Source organism: Prionailurus viverrinus, chromosome A1, assembly GCF_022837055.1.
Source record: "Prionailurus viverrinus isolate Anna chromosome A1, UM_Priviv_1.0, whole genome shotgun sequence".
Lineage (NCBI taxonomy): Eukaryota > Metazoa > Chordata > Mammalia > Carnivora > Felidae > Prionailurus > Prionailurus viverrinus.
The window spans coordinates 13,792,748-13,813,772 of record NC_062561.1 but is presented as its reverse complement, the minus strand read 5'-3'; the positions used below and the strand labels follow the sequence as shown (position 1 = coordinate 13,813,772).

General features: G+C 37.7%; 1 long non-coding RNA gene across 1 annotated transcript in view; it reads left to right on the top strand.

Annotated features, from left to right (window-relative positions):
• The window catches only part of LOC125168196 (uncharacterized), a 46,485-nt gene extending 27,042 nt beyond the window's left edge, over positions 1–19,443 (top strand). The window contains exons 2-3 of the long non-coding RNA XR_007153121.1: positions 16,620–16,794; positions 18,141–19,443. This is a non-coding gene — a long non-coding RNA (uncharacterized LOC125168196). The remainder of the gene's footprint in view (positions 1–16,619; positions 16,795–18,140) is intronic.
• The last annotated feature ends 1,582 nt before the right edge of the window (positions 19,444–21,025 follow it).

Genomic DNA, 21,025 nt, shown 5'->3' with positions numbered 1-21,025 from the left:
CACATCACTTCTGTCAAGCAAACTAGAAATATTACTAAATCGATTGTAGTGGAAATAAGTATTTGTTTTTAAAGACACATACACAGGTGATATTTAAACATTTTTAAAACATTCTTTATTTTGGATAAGTGTGTCTTTCTAATGCTCTTCAATGACATTTTTAACTTTGGTCATGAAAAAATGGCTACCCTTGGGACAGAGAATCAAGTTTCAACAATATCTTTAATTTTACACAAAATTCCATATCATACTTACGTACAGATATATACTTTGGGTGGATATTGTGTTAAAAAATTTTAATCTCTCCAAAGAAAATTTTTTGGGGGAGGTGGAGAAAACCTTTTTTTTTTATTATTTGAAAGATATTATATGACCATTATTTAAGTTTTTAGAAAAATGTGAAAAAGTTTTAAAAACACAAAATTCACCCATAAGCACCAACCCCAGAAATAATCTTATTAATATTTTTGTGTATTTTCTTCCAGTCTTCTGTTTTTAAGTGTTTATTGACTATTAGCCAGTTTGGGATTATTCTGCGTATATAGTTTTATAACCTTATAGTATCTAATATGATTTTGTCTGCATGTTCACTTATTTAAAGTCTATATAATTATCATTTGAATGGCTACATTATATTGTGTAATATGCATAATAATGCAGAAGGTACCATCATATGCAGTTTCCTCTATTTTATGGACATTTAGTTGCTACCTTTGTTGTTATAAATAATACATATGAATATTTTTATAGATAAGAATAGTTGTCTACGTTCATGATCATTTAATTTGTATAAACTCCTGAAAGTATACTGGGTCAAATGGCATGGGAACATTTAAAGCTCCAATGTATTTGGCTAAATTGCTTTCTAGAATGGAAAAGCAATTTATACCCCCACCGGCCATGTTAAGTATTATTTTTATATAGCTTAAACTTTTTCTTCTCACCGAAATATAATTGACAAACAATATCCTATTAGTTTCAGATGTGCATCAGAGTGATTAAATATCTTTATACATTATGAAATGATCCCTGTGAGTCTAGTTTCCATCTATCATCATACAAAGTTATTATAATATTATTGACAATATTCCCTATGCTGTTCATTATATCCCCATGACTTATTTTATTTTGTAACTGGAAGTGTGCAACCCTTAGTCCCCTTCACCTAGTCTGCCCTCTGGTAATCAACAATCAGTTACCTGTATTTGTGAGTCTGTTTCTGTTTTGGTTTGTTTGCTTGTTTCTTTTTTAGAATCCACATATAAGTGAAATTGTATTGATGAAGTGTAGAACCAGAAAAGTGTTCACCTTTAGGCCAGCAACCTGACCTATGGCCTGTATAGTTTTGATAAGGATCAAATAAATGCTGGTTGCTATATTCTTAAAGGGTCTCGTGATAGCCTATAAATCTCATTGATAGTTAATAACAAACTCAATTATAAATACCAGAGAAATCTTGCAAAAGCAGTTTTATGAGTAGAATTTTTGAAGAAGACATTTATGATCTAGTACTCCTTGTATGTCCCCTCCCCCTTGGGCACTAAGCACATAACCACCAGCTTCATAGAGCATAAGTGCAGCTCTTTCTGCCCACAGGTCCTATCCCTGTGCTACTTGAATAAACCTACTATGTTGCACAATAAAATGTCTCAAGGATTCTTTCCTTTTTTTTTTTAAAGTTTATTTATTTATTTTGAGAGAGAGAAAGAGAGAGAGAGAGAGCACACAAGCCGGGGAGGAACATGGAGAGAGGGAGAGAGAGAATCCCAAGCAGGCTCCTCACTGTCAGCACAGAGTCCCACAAGGGGCTCAATCCCATGAACGATGAGACCATGACCTGACCCCAAATCAAGAGTCCAACGCTTAACCAACTGAGCCACCCAGGTGGCCCTCGAGGATTCTTTCTTGACAACAGTGTTCAATGATCCCAAAGCAATATGGCTTTTGTCTTTCTCTGTCTGATATATTGCACTTAGCACAATACCCCCTAGGTTCATTCATGTTGCTATAAATGGAAAGACTTCATTCTTTTTTTATGAATGAATAGGATTCTATCATACACATATACCACATCTTCTTTATGCATTCATCTATTGGTGGACATTTGGGTTGCTTCCCTACCTTGGCTATTGTAAATATAGGCTTACTTTGGAGAAATTGTGGGTTCAGTTCCAAACCACTGCAATAAAGCACGTGCTACAATAAAGCGAGTCAAATAAAGTTTTTGGTGTCCCAATGCATACAAAAGTTATGTTTATACTGCAAAGTACCCTGGTAAGTGTGCTATAGCATTATGTCTTTTTTTTTTAATTTTTTTTTAACGTTTATTTATTTTTGAGACAGAGAGAGACAGAGCATGAATGGTGGAAGGGCAGGGAAAGAGGGAGACACAGAATTGGAAGCAGGCTCCAGGCTCTGAGCCATCAGCCCAGAGCCTGACGCGGGGCTCAAACTCACGGACCGCGAGATCGTGACCCGGGTGAAGTCGGATGCTTAACCGACTGAGCCACCCAGGCGCCCCATGTCTTAAAAAAACAATGTGTATATCTTCATTTAAAAATGTCATGGGGTGCTCAGTGACTCAGTCAGTTAACCGTTGGACTTCAGTTCAGGTCATGATCTCATGATCCATGAGTTTGAGCCCTGCATTGGGTTCTGTGCTGACAGCTCAGAGCTTGGAGCCTGCTTCAGATTCTGTGTCTTCCCTCTCTCTCTCTCTGACTCTCCTCCACTTGTGCTCTCTTTCTCTCTCAAAAATAAATAAATAAATAAATAAGTAAATAAATAAATAAATATTTATAAAAATATATCACATCACTAATAAATGCTTTCAGCAATTTGTAATCTTTTTACTGGTGGAGGGATTTGCCTCAATGTTGATGGCTGCTGACTGATCAGGGTGGTGGTCGGGGTGGCTGTGGCAATTTCTTAAAATAAGACAGCAGTGATGTTTGCCAAATTGAACTGCTCTGATGATGCAGAAAGATGGATGCTATAACTGTAGGGTTAGAGTAAGTGGATTTCTTTCACTTATGGTCTAGTTGTTATTTAAACTACTAGGTTTTTTTTTTGTTTTTTTTGGGGGGGTTTTGCTGTGCTCCAGGGCAGATGAGGCTACCCTTAGTGATATCCTTCACTAAGTGCAAATCAAGACTTTCATGCTTCAGTATTTGAGCATAGATAATTTTTTTGAAAGTCCACAATTTGGAAATATAACTATTTCTAAAAGTGATGTAATACAGTCCATAAAAACTCTTTCCATGCTGTACTTACATCCATCCATGGATAAGCAGGTGTAGCACAGTACCTCCACAGAGGAAGCATTTGTTAAACCTGCAACAGATATAGACATGGTAAGGAAGGAAAGATAAAGGGGTCTTTGCATTGATACAATGAGAGTCCTCACTTTGGGGAGTATTCTTGGTGTATTTAGGTTTTCCCCAGTTAGATACCAGTTCTGGTTCTCACCGTCTGCTTCTACTCTCAGTACTGGTGGTTAGCAGCACCTTAACACTTACCTCGATGTTTCTAGGAGCATCAAAAAATAATGAAGGAGCAGAGGAATGCAAACATTAGTTGCGAGCAAGGTGACAAATTCACTCAGCTATAGTCGAATATGGCTTAATAAAAGGCAATATATGATTGTCTTAATGGATTTTAGGTTGAAGGGTATTTGGTGACGATTGGGGAAAACTATAGCCAGACATCCTCCCGCAAAGCTCCCTGGGATCAGCACTGGCCACCTTGCTGGCACTGTCCACTTTGGAAATTCCGGACAGTCCCCCTTAATTTTCTTAAAAAACAAAACAAAACAAAAACCCTCAAATATCACTGACTCCTTGGCTGCTAGTTAACATTCTAATTATCAGTTAACACCTTAGGAGGGATTTGTACACTGTCATGTGGGAGAGAGACCCAGTAGGAAGGATGGCCTCCCATCGGCTTATACATCTTGCATCTTTTACCCAATTTATCCTCACATATCCTGCCCTGGAGGACAGTAACAGTATATTTTCATATTACCAATGTGGAAATTCTGAAAGGGAATAGAGAAAATGACTTGTCTCATGTCACAGAGCTAATTAAAGGGAGAGCTGCATCTGGGCCCTTTGTCTCTGACTCCCTGAAGCTTATGGCTTCCAATTTTGAGACAGCCTCATAAGGTGGAAGAAATTCAGCCAAGAAACCATACCAGCTTGCTTCTTCACCTGGTAATTATTGTCTGCAAAGAAATCAGAGCTTTGAAAACATCAAAATCAGCTTCAAGAGTGGGGATGACTGAGCAGTATACAAATTAGTAAAGTTTAAAAAAAAAGGTGATTAATTGTTTAAAAAATTTACAACCTCATTATAAGACTGGCCTTTTCAAAGGTGGTCTTATTAGTTTCAGGACCTTTGGCTATTTATACTGACAAAAATTGATTCTTTTTTCAGCTCATTCACAAAAATCTTCCTTCAAGTGCTTGGATTTCCATAGGAGACAAAAGGTCACATTCTTATTCATAACCAAATTCGAAGAGATTTTGAGCTAACCTGCACTGGGAAAGATATTTCTAACTCTAATAACACATTTACCTTCTGGAAAGATATTTCTAACTCTAATAACACATTTACCTTCTAGAAAAAGAAACAAACGTGCCTAAGAAAATCTCTCTAGAATTTATTTGCCTGTATTTTTATCCCTTTTACTCCTGCCACCTTCCCCAGAGTGAATGTAACAACTTGTTAAAAAAAAAAAAAATCACCTGGACAATTCGAAAATCTAAAAAATAACAACAATAGAAAACTAATATGTGCTCAATGTAGAAAATTTGAAAAATACCAAAATATTTTAATAAAACCAAATCACCCTAATATCACAAGGTAGAGATAATCACAGTTACAGTGGAGTGATTCTATACGTATCCACGTGCACATGCGTGTGCACACAAAGGGTACACGTGTATGTTGATGAATGATTGGGACCATATTGCATATACCACTAGGGATGGTAGATATAGAGCATGTGTACCACTACTTCCTGCCTTTTTTGCCCATGGCAGATATTACTGATCACAGCTTTCTTTCCTGCTGAGCCCAGATGCTATGTCAGAATATGCTTCAATGCAGCACTCCAGAAAGCCAATACCAAAATATTTCAAAAGCTGTCTCTGATGACTCCTGTTCTGTATCTTGATTTTTTTCCATTAATATTCTGGTGTGAATTTTCTGAGATCACTAACATTATTTGAAATTTTTATATGACTGCATAATATTCATAAGAAGTATACAGCTATTTACTCCATAATGTTGAATATATGTTATTCCATAAATTTTGCTGTTATAAAGAAAGCCATGGTAAATATCTTTGTACTTCAAATTTTGACTGAAACTCTTGACTGTTAAATAGGGACATTTTCCAAGTTTCCTTAGAAGTGGGTTCATAGGATCAAGGATTGAAACATTTTTTATTACTTCTCATTTATTTAGCCAAATTGCTTTCCAGAAAAATTGGACCACTTTCATGAGAAGGTTATTAGAATCTTGGTCTTAACATTCTTCACCAGCATAAAATATTAACATATTTCAAAATCTTTGCTAATTTGTTAAGGGGAAAAATGTATATAGTTTAAGTTTGCAATTCTTTTTCCATTAATAATGTAAAGTATCTGTGTCTAGTTTTAGATCCTATTTCTATTGAGATGCTAGAGTTTTGTTATTGATTTGTATATTATAGACATAAATGCTTTGTGGGTGATGTTATTTCTCAGTTTTTTATTTAGTTTATGGTATTTCCTAACATCTGGAAGGTTTCAATTCTTTTTTGTAGACAAATCTGTTTATCTTTTCCTCTGTGACCTCTTGTATTTCTTTATGCTTATAAAATTCTTCCCTGCCCAAAGAGAAGGAAAATATTTACCTAACTCTCTTTTCAGCATTCTTCTGGTTACACAAAGAACAGAATACATCATGACTGAAAAACAATATATTTCTTTAAATTTTCTAATGTTTATTTATTTTTGAGAGACAGAAAGACAGAATGCAAGTAAGGGAGGGACAGAGAGGGAGGGAGACACAGAATCTGAAGCCAGCTCCAGGCTCTGAGCTGTCAGCACAGAGCACAACGCAGGGATCGAACCCACAGATTGAGAGATCATGACCTGAGCTGAAGTCGGACGCTTAACCAACTGAGCCACCCAGGCACCCAGAGAAACAATTTTTAAAGAAAGCCATGTCTGTGTCTTGTAAAACCTGTAATCATCAGGTCAGCCTTAGAAGAAAGCAGCCTGCTGTGTGCTGTAGTCTAACTGACCTGAGAAAAATCTTGCATCAAAATGGCAACCTCCTCATCCATTGTTACGTTACTATAGATTTATTCTGTGGGGCCCCGAAGGTTCTTTGTTTCTTAAAGTTCTTCGTCCCTGAAGAGCATCATCTCAGAGTTATTAGCTAACATATTCATTACTCATTAATATTCCTTTGGATTTTCTGCCTGCCTAATAATCCATTAGTACAAGGTTTAGCAAAAATGATACCTCAAACTAATACTTTGGGTATCAAGAGAAGAAAGAGGCATAGATTCTAGAGGTTGAGAAATTTCTTGATTCACATCTCCTGGGATCTGACATTAATAGGCCGGTAGCCAGAATATATGATGATTTAGTGCAGTCCTTACTCTAGCTTTAGAGCGTATATGAACAGACTTTCAGGAATCCCTTTGATTCTATCATGGAGCTTTTATTTATTTATTATTATTATTTTTTAATGTTTATTTATTTTTGAGAGAGAGAGCGAGACAGAGCATGAGAGGGGGAGGGCCAGAGAGAGAGAGACACAAAATCCGAAGCAGGTCCAGGCTCTGAACTGTCAGCACAGAGTCCGACGTGGGGCTTGAAAGACCGTGAGAACATGACCTGAGCCAAAGTCGGACGCCCAACTGACTGAGCCACCCAGGCGCCCCTATCATGGAGCTTTTAATAACACATACTCCTGTACTGTTGGATCAGTGCCAGACTAAGACACTGTGTGCTGCTGTCACCCCACATGCAAGCTCTATTGTATTGGAATAGAACTTGCTCATTTGTACTTTCTGTCCCTGGAAGTATCCTGTTTCATAACAGTATAATCATCATCATCATCTGCCATTTATTGGGTACGTATTATTTATTAGTTAATCCTAACGATCACCTTATGCAGTTGATATTGACTGTTAGAATGGCTTTGTAAAGGAAGCTCTAATTCTCAGAGTGGTGAAAAGCCTATTTAACCACACATACCATTTCATAACATATTTACAGGGTGACTTCTCAGTCCCAGGCACTGTTTCAAGAGCATTATCTTATTTAATGACCACAACAATCTTCTCAGGCCATTCTAGGAATGAAGACACAGAGGCTTACACAGATTAAATACAGTAACTTAAGTACAGTAACTTTCTCTGTGAGTGTTCCTCAACATGAGCAAACATTTCTAATACATTTTAACTTGATAAACGAGCGATCTCTTGCAATACAAGTAGTATGTGATGCCGAATGTCACGTGATCACAGCAGAGCCAATGATTCTTGAAATTAACTTTGATATACAAGTGCTTTGGATTACAAGCATGTTTTTGGAGCAAATTATGCTCAGAAACCAATGTATTTTTGTTACTGTATTTTGATTCAGATCACATATAACTGGAAGGTGATAGAACCAGGATTTAAAGCCAGGCAGACAAATCCCTTCGGTTTCTCCCCTTCCCCATCCATTGCTGTGTTAGCATTTAAGTAGCAGAGGTGAGGTTCAAAACAAGTGCTGCTGATTGCAAAGCTCCTGCTCTTAAACAGGGGAGTCTTCTAGATGTGGTGAGTAAGCAGCAATGTTTTGCAATCACTTGTGAACTGTGTTGTATCACATTAATAATTAAAGCTAATCATTAAAGCATGAAAGTTTGTGAATGTTGTACTTTGAAATCAATTAGAATCAATTAAAAGTTTCCTATAATGTCATTTTACTAATTTTCATTCTTAAATACCTTCTTGAATGGGAAAAGGTGGGCTAAGGAATCCAGACAGGGCAGAACAGGTATGGCTTATCTCTGCTCCATGATGTTGGGGTTTCACCAGTGGTTGGTGACTTGAATCATCTACAGCAGTGCTTCTCAAATCACTGGGAAACTTAGATGCAAATTGTAGAGTCCCACCCCAGATGTACTGAACTAGAAATTTTAACAGTGGGACTCAATAATCTATGTTTTTAACAAGCCCTCACGTGACTCTAATGCATGCTAATATTTGAGAACACTGATCTAGAGTATTCTTCTCTCACACGCATGCATTTCAGAGAGGATGACTCAAAATGAGAAGTCAATGGGGGGGATGTCAGTAAGAGCACTTACGCACTGCTGTTCCATGGATTTGGGCTTCTCACTCTGTGGCTCTTGGGCTCTTAGATTTCCTGAAAGGACACATTCAAAGAGCAAGAATTCAAAAGAGAACCAGGTGGAAATTGTGTGGCCTCTTCTGATCTAGCTCAAAAGTCAGGGTCACCTTCACTCTATTCATCTCAATTGGAGCAATCACAAGCCTACTGATTCGTGGGTTGGGGGTAAAGACCACACTTCTTGTCATGAAACATGTCGAGAGCTTTGGAGCCAATATTTTAAACCTTCTACAGGCTGCCCTCTGCCTTCTAGCCTGACGGCCATATGCAAGATATACTCATCCACTTGCAGGCTCCCCAAACATCTCACCGCATTTGGCCTCAGGCTCAGACCTGAGGTCTATAGGAACATGATGTGACTAGTTGATGGTGAATATTTAGTGGTTAAAAATGCATTGAGAAACACTTACCTTCGCCATTCAGTTATACTTTCCTTAGGAGGATACGACTTTTTGAGTGCAGAGCTCTTATAAATGTGACTTTTAAAAAATCAATACATAACACAGCATAAAATATATAACAGGACCTAGAGTGTGTGCTCAGTCAGTTATTATTGAGTTGAGTTTTTATTGAACTGAGTTTTAAAATTTAATATTTGAACTTCTCCTGTATTCTATCACACATATACATGTAGGTTAGTGTAATGTTCACTTTTCCTTTTTCTATATTTAACACACTGCAACAAAGCACAAATCTCTAAGAATCGTGGGAGACATGACATAGAGAAGCTATTATCCTGGGTATCTCCTAGCACTATATTTCTTACAAATAATTTTCACTTAGAGCTGAAGGAAGCAGTGGTTACCATAGTCTGAGACAGTAGAGGCTGGTGACCTCTTGACTGGATCGCTTAAGTTTAGGTGAAAATAACTGCTGAAGTGCCTTATACTCACATTTTCTAAATTCTAAGCGACAATTTAAATTTGTCTTCTCTAAGGCTCATACATGAGTTTTCAGGTGTTCAGTTTTTGCGCCAATTCTCAGTTTGATTTTACAACACAATCTAAATGAGGACTTTCAAGAATGTTTAGCAAGAGCTCATTCCACATACAGGAGTTAACTTGGAGCCTGGTTTGATAATGAAATAAAACTCTATGGGGCGCCTGGGTGGCGCAGTCGGTTAAGCGTCCGACTTCAGCCAGGTCACGATCTCGCGGTCCGTGAGTTCAAGCCCCGCGTCAGGCTCTGGGCTGATGGCTCCGGAGCCTGGAGCCTGTTTCCGATTCTGTGTCTCCCTCTCTCTCTGCCCCTCCCCCATTCATGCTCTGTCTCTCTCTGTCCCCAAAATAAATAAACGTTGAAAAAAAAAATTAAAAAAAAAAACAAACCTCTAGTATTCATTTGTTTTTATTATCTGGTCGGTGATTTTATTAACCTATTTTTGATTTCTGGTGGCTGTGCCTTTGAGTTAAAACAAAGCATTAGTGTATCATTCCTCCGGCTTTCTTGCTATGCTCTGAAAACGATGCATTTCTATTTCTTAAGTTAACTGGATATATCCTTTTAATTCTTAACATACATATATACTTTAGTTTGCATTGTTAGGTTTTCTAGAAAGCATATAACGCAGATTTAGTTGTGTATGGTAAAGAATCTTATATCTTGTATCCCAGGTTATATGTTAATGTGAATTTGGAAGGGAACGAGGAGAAGACACTGGGGAAGACAGTGGGAAGTAAAACAGTTTAAGCAGTCGGTTGAAGGAACAGGAAATTATATAGGGATTAGATTTTATGTTTTTTTTAAAGGTTTTATTTATTTAAGTTTGTTTATTTTAATGGTTTTATTTATTTATTTAAGTTATTTTGAGAGAGAGAGAGAGAGCCTGTGCACATGCAGAGGAAGGGCAGAGAGAAAGAGAGACAGAATGCCAAGCAGGCTTTGCTCCATCAACACAGAGCCTGATGCAGGGGCTCAAGCTCACAAACGATGAGATCACGACCTGAGCCGAGATAGACAGTTGGACGCTTAACTGGCCGCACCATCCAGCCACTCCTATGGATTAGATTTTAATGCCAAGTATTCTACATCGTCACCATCGGGGCAAAGGACTTTTGAGAGGCTGAAACACAAATTACTCTTGTCTAGCCGACCAGCAATTTCTACAGTAACTGCGAATGCATAGTGATTATTGTTTAAAATGTAGTTCAAGCAATTTAGTGCGGTTGCAAAGAAAGCGTGAAAACTTGTGGCCACCTATAATGTTACATTGTGTGTTCATGCATGTGTACACACATTTGTGGACAAGTTACCAATGCAAGAAAGGAAGGCTCAGTCAGGAGACTATGTGTGGTATCGAGTCTAAACTCGATCGTTCCTGGTTTTCGGTAGTTTCCACGGAATTTTCAATGTTGTTTCTTTTGTTCTTATCCTTCAGCATTCTGTAAATGAAGCTGTTTCTTTAAAATCGATCCATTTACTGGAGAGTGTTATGCTCAGTGAAATAAGCCATACTGAGAAAGACAAATACCATATGTTTTCACTCTTATGTGGATCCTGAGAAACTTAACGGAAACCCATGGGGGAGGGGAAGGAAAAAAAAATAAAAAGAGGTTAGAGTGGGAGAGAGCCAAAGCATAAGAGACTCTTAAAAGCTGAGAACAAACTGAGGGTTGATGCGGGGTGGGAGGGAGGGGAGGGGGGGCTATGGGTATTGAGGAGGGCACCTTTTGGGATGAGCACTGGGTGTTGTATGGAAACCAATTTGACAGTAAATTTCATATATTGAAAAAACATAAAAAAATAAAATAAAATGAATCCATTTGTTCATTCATTTGCTTACTTACTCACGTAGACATTTATTGCACCAATAGCATCAAGTGGGAGGCTGAAGGTACAAAGATGACTACAGCATGGTTTCTGTTTTCCAGGAGCTCACATGTATAGAGATAAGTAAATATATATATTTACTGCAAAGCTGCAGTGAAAGCTTTGATAGTGGTAGAGGCAAGGGCCAGGACTGGGATTCTATATGTGTGTTACATTGTGCCTAGGAGTGAGGGATAAGGAAAAGCTTCACAGATAAGATAGCTCACATGGATAAAAACTGAAAAGAATCTTGAGGTAGGAGAGAAGTAGTGGGCATTCATATCATTCTTTGACTTAAAAACGTGTTCAGTTCTGATTCTGTCATCTAGCACGTTATTGCTCTCTGTGAAATCATCTATATGTTTTATGTCTTCTGTGTAGTTACCCATTGTTGATTGCAAACAAAGTTCAGCAGAAGAAGCTAAAGGCAAAAAGAACTGTGAAACATATTACCAAACGCTTCCCTCCATTGTTTAAGCATCTATTAACCTGCCCAATTAAATTATTTTTCAACCCACATTTCTCTATCGAATGTACAGGGATATTACAAGAGACTTTTCAAATGCTTTGCTGTGATAAACGTACATTCTGTAGTATTTGGAATACTTCTGGCTACAAAAAACCTCAACCCCATTGGCTTAAACACTAATAATAATACGTATTAGCTTACACAATAAGAAGTCCAGAGGCAAAAGAGTTCCAGGATTGGTTAATTCAGCCACTCAATGATGTAAAGGATCTGGATTTTATCTGTTGGTATGCTTTGCCATGCTGAGTATCCTGGATCATCTCTAATGGTCACAAAATAGCTGCAGTAGTGCCAGGCATTGCACCTAGACAAAACACTGTCTAGTAGAAGAGGGTCTCTTTCTCTGTGTTTCTTCAAAACAAAACAAAACAAAACAAAACAAAATAAAACAAAACATAAAGAAGCCTCCACAGTGGACTTCTATCTTGTTTCATTGATCAAAATTGCACCACATGCTAGTCACGGGCAAGGGGTTCCCATGATTGGCATGGACTCAGCCTTTACTCATCAGCGAGAAATTAGAATATCCTTCCTAAGCACTTGACCACAGGAAGTAGGCCAGAGCAGTGAAACAAAAGAAAACAAAACTGGGATCTTTCAGGAAGGAGGATTGAGGGGGGGAATGGATTTTTGGTAGATAACCAAGACAGATCGCTATGCCTATGGCATAGGATGTTCCAAAGCATGAACATATGGTGCGCCTCCTATATAACATGATGTGTCTCGAAAAGCAACATACGTTATGTCATTACTTTCCAAGAACAGTAATTTTTCTAGAATAAAATACAGTATTTCTGTCTGTCTCTACATGTCAAAAGCAATACATATAACATTTATAGGAGATCATATTTCTGAATTTTTTCACTATTATTTTTTTTACTGACCATTTTGTTGTTTGCTAGTGATTGGTTCTAAATGACTGGCTATGGTTACCAAAGACTTTTTTTTTACAGTATAGTATAAAAATTCTATGTATATGTTTAATGTTTTAATGATTTTTGCATTACATTCCTTTCATATTATCAAGCAATACAGGCCCATTGCATTTCAGTAATCGTACCTACCAAGTTGAGTTATTTATGCAAATCATCTCTTATGTACCAGTTTCTACTTCTTTTTCCTAGTATAATTCTTATACATGTCCAGCATTTAATTGGGTTGAAGGGTTTATACTTGAGACACGAGTGTGCATATTGGAACATTTGCATTTTTGAAATTTGGGGGACCAGAAAGTCTTACACGAAAGGCAAGAACAAAAAACAAAACAAAACAACCAAAGAAGCCCAGACAAACAAAAACACTTTAAGTATGGTATTACACACATCAGTGAGTAGAGATGAGGTTGGTCTCAGCTCTTCAAAATTTATGTCGTGCAGGAAGCCTTCTCTTTCAATTACTGGGTAAGGAGAACCTTGTTGAGGATAATTGTACATCAGCCAAGAAGGGCCCAGATTGTCCAGAGAACATTGGGGTACCACTTCAATGTCTTCTCCAAATTTTGAAAAAAGAATTCTACACTTAGAAAGTCAATTTCTTTTTTTCCATTTTTATGATATTGGAAATGAAAAAGTAATCATCCAAATGATTTCAACCTCTCATTTGGAAGCTGAATTGTTGCTGATTGCTGTAAGCTGAATTCTGTTTTATTTACCTAGTATTACTGCTGTTACTAGGAAACCATGCTTCATAGTTTAGTGTTTTACTGTGAAATATAAAATGTCCAATTACTGCAAAGGTATCTTGATGTGTGATTTAGCCTTTTATGTTTAAAGCTTCTGCATATTTTTCTGAAAGTTATTTTATGATGAATTAAGGGACACATAGTTAATTTCTTTTCAAATTTATTTATATCAACCTCCCCAAAGCCGATTTATTGTTATTTCAAAAATATTTGTAAAACTGTTCCAGAATTGAGGAACCTCTCTAGTGAGTCCCTGGATGGTTTTATTAGGGTGGTTGATATATTCCTCTGTACTTAACACTATGGAGCTGTTCGGTTAAGCCCTAAGTGAACTTCTTGAGGAAAACTGCATGAAGTCTGAAGCATTCACTGTGTTAAGGGAAAAACTTATCTGTTGTATCTGATTTGTAGTGATTTATTATTTTTATAACATACTATACCCTTGGAAAACTACTTTCCAAAAATGTATTAATTTCCATTTCTCTTTTGAAATTTCCTATAATATTGCAGATGAATTTATATGTCATTTTCTAAACCTACTCTTCAGAGTGTCCAGAGAGTGAAAATATATACTAGTACAATAACAGCAATTATGGTAATATCCTAGATTTATATTGTTCTTTCTGATGATTTATCTTACTTAATTTTGTGCTTGTGATAACTCACACAATATGTGATGAGATAATTATTCCCATTCTTACAAGTAATAAAATGGATATTTCGATGAATGAAATGAAGTTTCCAACCTCAGACAACTGATAAATGCTAAATCTGGAGCTTGAATTTAGTTTTTTCAGACTTGAAATCCAGTGTTGCATTCTGTCTACTTGTATAATAGTGTTACCATGTATTTAATGTATATGCTTGCTTATCTGGATTTTCTGAATTATGGTGAAAAATCTTTCTTATTGCAGAGATTTTATCTGAAATATTTATTTTTTAATCACTGACAATGGAAATAGATTTAATTCAAATACTTATAGGGTGCTTACAAAATGCCAGGTTCTGTATTAGGCTCTTGTATATTCATTTCACCTTTATTGTTTCATTTAGTACTCTTTAGGGATCTTCCAATTCCCTTCTAATCCTAGGATTATTTAATTGTTAAGTGTCTGCCATATAGAAGACACATGTTTGTAGAAGCTCTAACTTCTCCAGATGATGAAGTTAGTTGGGTTTTAATGTTTATTCTTCATAGAAGTTAGGTCAGCGGTTCTAAATTTTATAATTTAAATGACCTCTTTGAAGAATTCTACCAAGATTTATAGATAGGGATACCTGGGTGACTTAGCCAGTTAAGCATCTGACTTCAGTTCAGGTCATGATCTTACGGTTTATGAGTTTGGGGCTTGCATCAGGCTCTCTGCTGTCATCTCAGAGCCCACTTCAGATCCTCTGTCCCCCCCCCCTCTTGACCCCTCCCCTACTCATGCTCACGCTCTCTCTTTCAAAAACAAACATTAAAAAAAAAGATTTACAGATAGAGTTTTTTTCTTTAAACTTGTATTATCAATCCCTTAATTTCTAGTTCTTAGTTTCTATGTTTAAAGTTTTATTGTTTTAAAATAATCCGCAATGGAAGTTACAGTGATACTGGACACTTATGTGTTAGTCTATGAATAAGATATGAAATCAGGGCTTGAATTTGGTTATCTGGCTTACAATTGCTTATTTATATTGAAAGATGCATTGATTTTCAAAAATACCAATAGTGGTAGTGTCTTTCCCAAAAGGTTAAGATGATTGTTTGTGATTAATACTACTTTTTAAGTCTATCAGCATACCTTCAGCCATAGAAGCACACTAAAACCTGGGCCATATATTTAAAATTGGAATTTGGTTCCTTGCTGCTAGGCTACTGAGGCATGAAGAACGGAGTCAGAGATTCAGAACCTTTAGTATTAAGGAAGGTAGCCAGCAGGAATGAAAACATTGAAGAATATTTTTTAGCAGTAATAATTAAGAGTTACCTGCCACCACTATAAGTGGTCCTCTTAGCTATCTCAAAAAGGGTGCTATTATAATCTTCTGCCAGTTCATGGGTGTGTGTATGTGTGCGCATGTGTGTGTGTGTGTGGTCATACACTCTGACTCCCTATAAATAGATTTCATAGGAAATAGCTCTCTGCCCGTTTGCAGCATTGTGGTTGCAGATATATTAACCTTGACCAAGAATGCACACAGCAGAGAAAAAGAAGTGATAAGTCAAGAGTATGCTAATCACGGTTGCAGTGTTTTTCTAGAAATGCCATTGAGAAGGCATCAGTAAATAGTTATTGAACTCCTATAATTTCTTTAAATCATTTAACAAATATTTCTAAGGACCTATTGGCTACCAGTCACTTTATTTGACCTGGGGAAAACAATAATGAATAACAAAACGTCTTCTGACTTCAAAGACCTTTTAGTTTGGTGTGGCAAAGACAGACACATGAAATAAAAATAAATACAATAAAGTATTAAAAATAAGTCATCATTATCAAAGCAGGTTATTGCAGGAATGCAAGGAGGATTCAGTAGTTGAAAATATCCTAAGTCAGGGGATTTATACATCAAAAGGGGAAAATATATGATCATCTTCTTTGATGCTGAAAAGGCATTTGATAAAAATTCAACACTTATTTTTGGTAAAATGTGTTTTTTATATGTTTATTGACTTACCCTGAGAGAGACAGAGAGAGAGAGAGAGAGAGACAGACAGAGAGAGAGAGAGAGAGAGAGCACACGCATGTGCACACACAGCAGAAGGGCAGAGAGAGGGGGAGAGAGAGAATCCCAAGCAGGCTCCGTGCTGTCAGTGTGGAGCCCAATGTGGGGCTTCATCCCACAAACCATGAGATCATGACCTGAGCCAAAATTGAGTTGGGTGCTCAACTGACTGAGCTGCCTAGGCCCCTCTTGGTGAAATGTTTTAGTAAAGTAGAAATAGATGGATAGTTTTAACATCATAAAACATAGGTATGTCAAGGCTAACTCCATCATTATACTGACTTGAAAAACATTAGAAGCATTCCCTTTCAACTCAGGAGTAAACTAAGAAATCTTTACACAATCATTATTATTACATATCATTGTTCTGGGTGGTTCTATCGATGCAATAATTCAAGAGAAAGCTAGAAAATGGTAGAAAGGATGCTATGACAGTTTCCAGGCACAAGCCTTAAGACACTTACAACTTTCTCTTTCTGTCTCTTGGAAGCTCGCTTTTGGTACCTAGCCGCCATACCATGAGGAAGCCTAAGTCGACTGCACAACGACCCACACTGACAGGTCCATAGCCCTGATGAGCCCTTGGGTGGTGGCAAGCACCAATTTGCCCTCTTGAAATCAGGTCCTGCGGATCCTAGTCAAGCAGCCCCAAATGATGCTGTGAGGTAAAAATGAGCTACCTCTTCTAAGCTCTGCCCCAAATGAACTTCTGTGAGCAAAATTAATATTTGCTATTGTTTTAAGCCACTAAGTTTTGGAGTAGTTTACTGATGCCGTGATGGATAATCTGAATGGGTTTTAGTACCTAGAAGGGGGTGCTGTCATAACAAAACCCTGAGACATGTGGCACCGGCTTTGGGACTGTGGTACAGTCAGAAGCTGAAAAGGCCTTGAGGAAAATGTCAGTGAAATCCTCATACTTGTCGAGGAAAATGTCAGCAGAATTCTGAAGGCCTGGTGGGATGTTGGTGAGAGGGAATACATCAGAGTAAGAACATTCTTTCCTCAATTGTTTATAACTAAGAAAAGAAAATTACATAGTTTGAGGCTTCTCTTCAGTGGCTAAGAGCAGAAACCATGTTTGAGTTCTCAACAAAAATATCGTACCTTCACTTCATTCATTCCTGATTTTGTAGAACAACTTTTAGTTTCAAAGTAGTTTCACATATATGATCTTATTTTATGTTTTATTTTATTTTATTTATTTATTTATTTTACTGGAAAGCAAGACAGAGAGAGAGAGAGACAGAGGGAGAGAGAGACAGAGAGAGAGAGAATCCAAAGCAGACTCCACACTCAGGGTGGAGTCCGACACGGGGCTCAATCCCGTGACCCTGGGATCATGACCTGAACCAAAATCAAGAGTCAGATGCTCAACCGACTGAGCCACACAGGCTCCCCAATCATATTTTCTACTTTAAACAACCAATTGAAGTAAGCAAATCAAGTATTAATGTATGATCCCATTTTAAGATTGGCAGATCAAGAAGCTAAGCCACACAAGTATCTAGAGACAGGAGCAGTACTAGATCTGGCTTCTGTTGGTCCTGATTCCAGACTGTGGCTTCCCACGGTGGGTGGTAATGGAACCCTTGCTACGATTTGCACAGGGGGCAGGGGTAGTCATAGGAACTGGAGAACAGCAGACATGGCTTTCAGTGTTTGCGGCTCAGTATTTGTCTTTCAGAACACACATTCTGGGAGAAACGAACACTGTGCTTGTATTGACTTGTTTTTCTTTCCTGTCCCAGCTCTTTATATTCTGAGTGTAGTTCTAAATAAATGTTTCAGCTTCTGGAGGGTTGGTTTTGGCTCCAGGAAGTTCAATATTTGATGAGTTTGGAAACTGAGAAGCTGATAAGAAACACATCTAACACAGGTTGCTATTAGATTGCTTTTATACTGTCTCCTAAAACTTATAGTTAAAGGTGGATCCTGGATACAATTCATTGGTCCAATTACATATAATGTTTTGTTTTGTTTTGTTTTGTTTTGTTTTGTTTTTTAATAGGAAGAACCCACAGAGAAGTATAGCAATAATTTGTGGATGGGGCTTTAAAGCAGTCGCCTTTTGCAGGACACCTGCTTCTTTAAGATAGTTGTAAGAAGACTACAGGCTACATTTTCACCTCTGAAGTTGTGAAAATATGGTAGTAATTATCCAAGATCTTTAACCATAGTGCAAGATATCAAGAAGTTTGAAATAAAGAAGAGAACGAGGTAACTTTTTGATCTTTGGGTAATCAGGAAACGACAAGAGTTTCTGAACCAAACTACATTAATCTCTTAAGTTTTCTGCTTTATTTGAAAATTAGGCCACTGCTTCTTTGGCTCCCTGACTTCCCAGAGCACCCTCATCCTGAGTGTTTTCCTCCAGTAAACACTGGGCTCACCTATTGGCTTATTTTTATCATTTAAAAAATCAAACTGCAATCACGAGTCACGTGTTTGGCAGCCTTCTGTCTTAAAGAAGCAGCACCAGCATACCTGAATCCCAGGTGAGCAGAGCTCTGGCCTCAAGACGACAGGGTTGCAGCAGAAGTAGGAACGTAATGGGCCTTGGAAGGGAAGCCTATGCAGTGTACGTGGCCAGCACACATCACCACACAAAATGATGGCACCTAGAGGCAGGGGCAGAACTAGATGTGGTTCCCTTTAGTCCTGCGGAGCACTTTCTGAACTAGAAGATGATCTACAAATATGAGTTGTTGAATAAACTGGTCTCAGTGAGATGTTGCAGTAGTTCAGGCAGTGCTTACGTACCCTGGAGCCAACTCTCATGTATGCTAACATTGCAATGAAGATCAAACAGGAAGACAGTCACCATCAGTGATGTCAGCTATATTAAAGTGAATAAAATGGTGGTATTTGCCAAAAAGCACAGAAGGGCAATATGTCATCCTAAGTCGATCTAAGTAAAAAGTCAACAAAATACCTCAATCCCTCCCCCTACACATATGTGAAGCGGATTGCTGGTCCAGGTCTTGCAGATGAGGAAATGAGATGAAGAAAGTTTACTAGAGACTGTGTCTTCCTGCTGCCTCCTTGCTGCCTGGCCACTTGGATACACCCACTTCCTGTGTGACCACACTCTCCCTGGCCACAGGTATTGGGCCAAGGTAAATGTTTGCTAGGGACCCCAGGACTCCAGGAGATTGGTCTGGTAGGAAAGCATGAGCTATTGCAATCTGATCTTTCCTCTCTGGACATGGAATCAAAAAAAAAAAAAAAAAAATCCAGCTGTGGGGCACCTGGGTGGCTCAGTCAGTCAAGCCTCTGACTTTGGCTCAGGTCATGATCTCACTGTTCCTGAGTTGGAGCCCTGCGTGGGGCTCTAGGTGGAGCCTGGAGCCTGCTTCAGGAGACTGTGTCTCCCTCTCTCTCTGCCCCTCCCCCCATTCGCTCTCTCTCTCTCTCAAAAATAAATGAACATTAAAATTTTTTTAAAAAGTCCAGCAGTAGGTTGCTAACTTAAGGATCTGTAGGCCTAATGAGGAGGCTGCCATTTATGGTCATGCTTAAGATGGGTAAGCAGAGGAATCTCAACAACACTAAGGAAAATGACAGAAGCATTCCAAGAAGCACAGATATGGTGAGAGAAATGGAAGTTTGAAAGGGATTGCTCCCAAAGTTACTTTGAATTTTATCCATCCTTTGGCTGGCATGTTTTTTGTTTGTTTGTTTGTTTGTTTGTTTGTTTGTTTGTTTTTGTTTTGTGGTTCCTGTGATACTTCACTGAATTAAAAATAAATTCTCTTTCTTACTTAAGAGGGTTTGAGTGATTTTTGATTTATAAGAGCCTGAAATGAAAGAGTTTATTGGTGGAGATTGTATAGCTAATAATTGGAGGTAAAAACCCATGATCATTAGATTCTCTCCCAGTTGTAAGCTCCATCTTTTTGCCCAATAACCTTTTCAGCACGTTTTAAGATCCTCCTAAAAGGCTCAAAGAACAGGTCAGACTTTGTGGGTTCTAAGAATCATGGCATTCCGTTAAAGGAGAGAGCTCGGGGCAACCTTCAAATTAAGCCATGTATGCAGTCACCTACTTTGTTAATGAACGTTGCTGTTTCATTGGTTTTAAGGTAAGTATAATTTAGATCAATGCCTTGAAGAAACATTATAAATTGTTACTTGGAGAGTTTTACATTCTCTTCAAAGAGCAGCCCTTGTCTTCATTGTAACAACCTTTGCTTTTTGTAGAGACTATGCCTGCAGTAACTATTTATGTATAACATGGTAGGGTCCTGTACCACTTTTGCTGTAATGTAATCCGGTTCACGTTTATTCTATTTTACAATTAACTTGGGGAAAGAAGAAACAGTTTAACCATTAGAATGCATTAAATCCATAAGAAAATTTTCATCTTCGAGGAATTTATTCTGAAGTGTATTTCTTTAAATCCATGACATATTTGAATCAAAGATTTGAGGAGACCAAAGTCATTGTCAGTTGTCACCAGGGAATGCATTTAGAAATATTTTTCAATTTGATGATAACAAAAGAAATTTGACATACATTTAAAAACTGTCAATTTATCACTTTGTGGTTATTACCAAGGATAAAATACATTGTATTTTTAAATGGCAGAGTCTGTTATAAAATCAATTTTGCCCTTGTCTTTTGGGCATTGCAAATACAAAGACCATATTAGAGTAAGGGATTTATATAATCTCTCTAAAGAATTCTGGGATAAAGCAGATATGTGAATTTGCGTGACATATACATCAGGTGTCTGTGGGTTTGTGGATGAATGGTAGAAACATTCTGCTGTCTTTAATCACCTCTCATGCCTTTCCATCCATCACTTTGAAGACGGTATGGATGATGACTGTGACCTGGTGTGTGAGAATGGCTACATTCTCCAGTGTTCACACAGCAAGCTTCCTCTTGGAT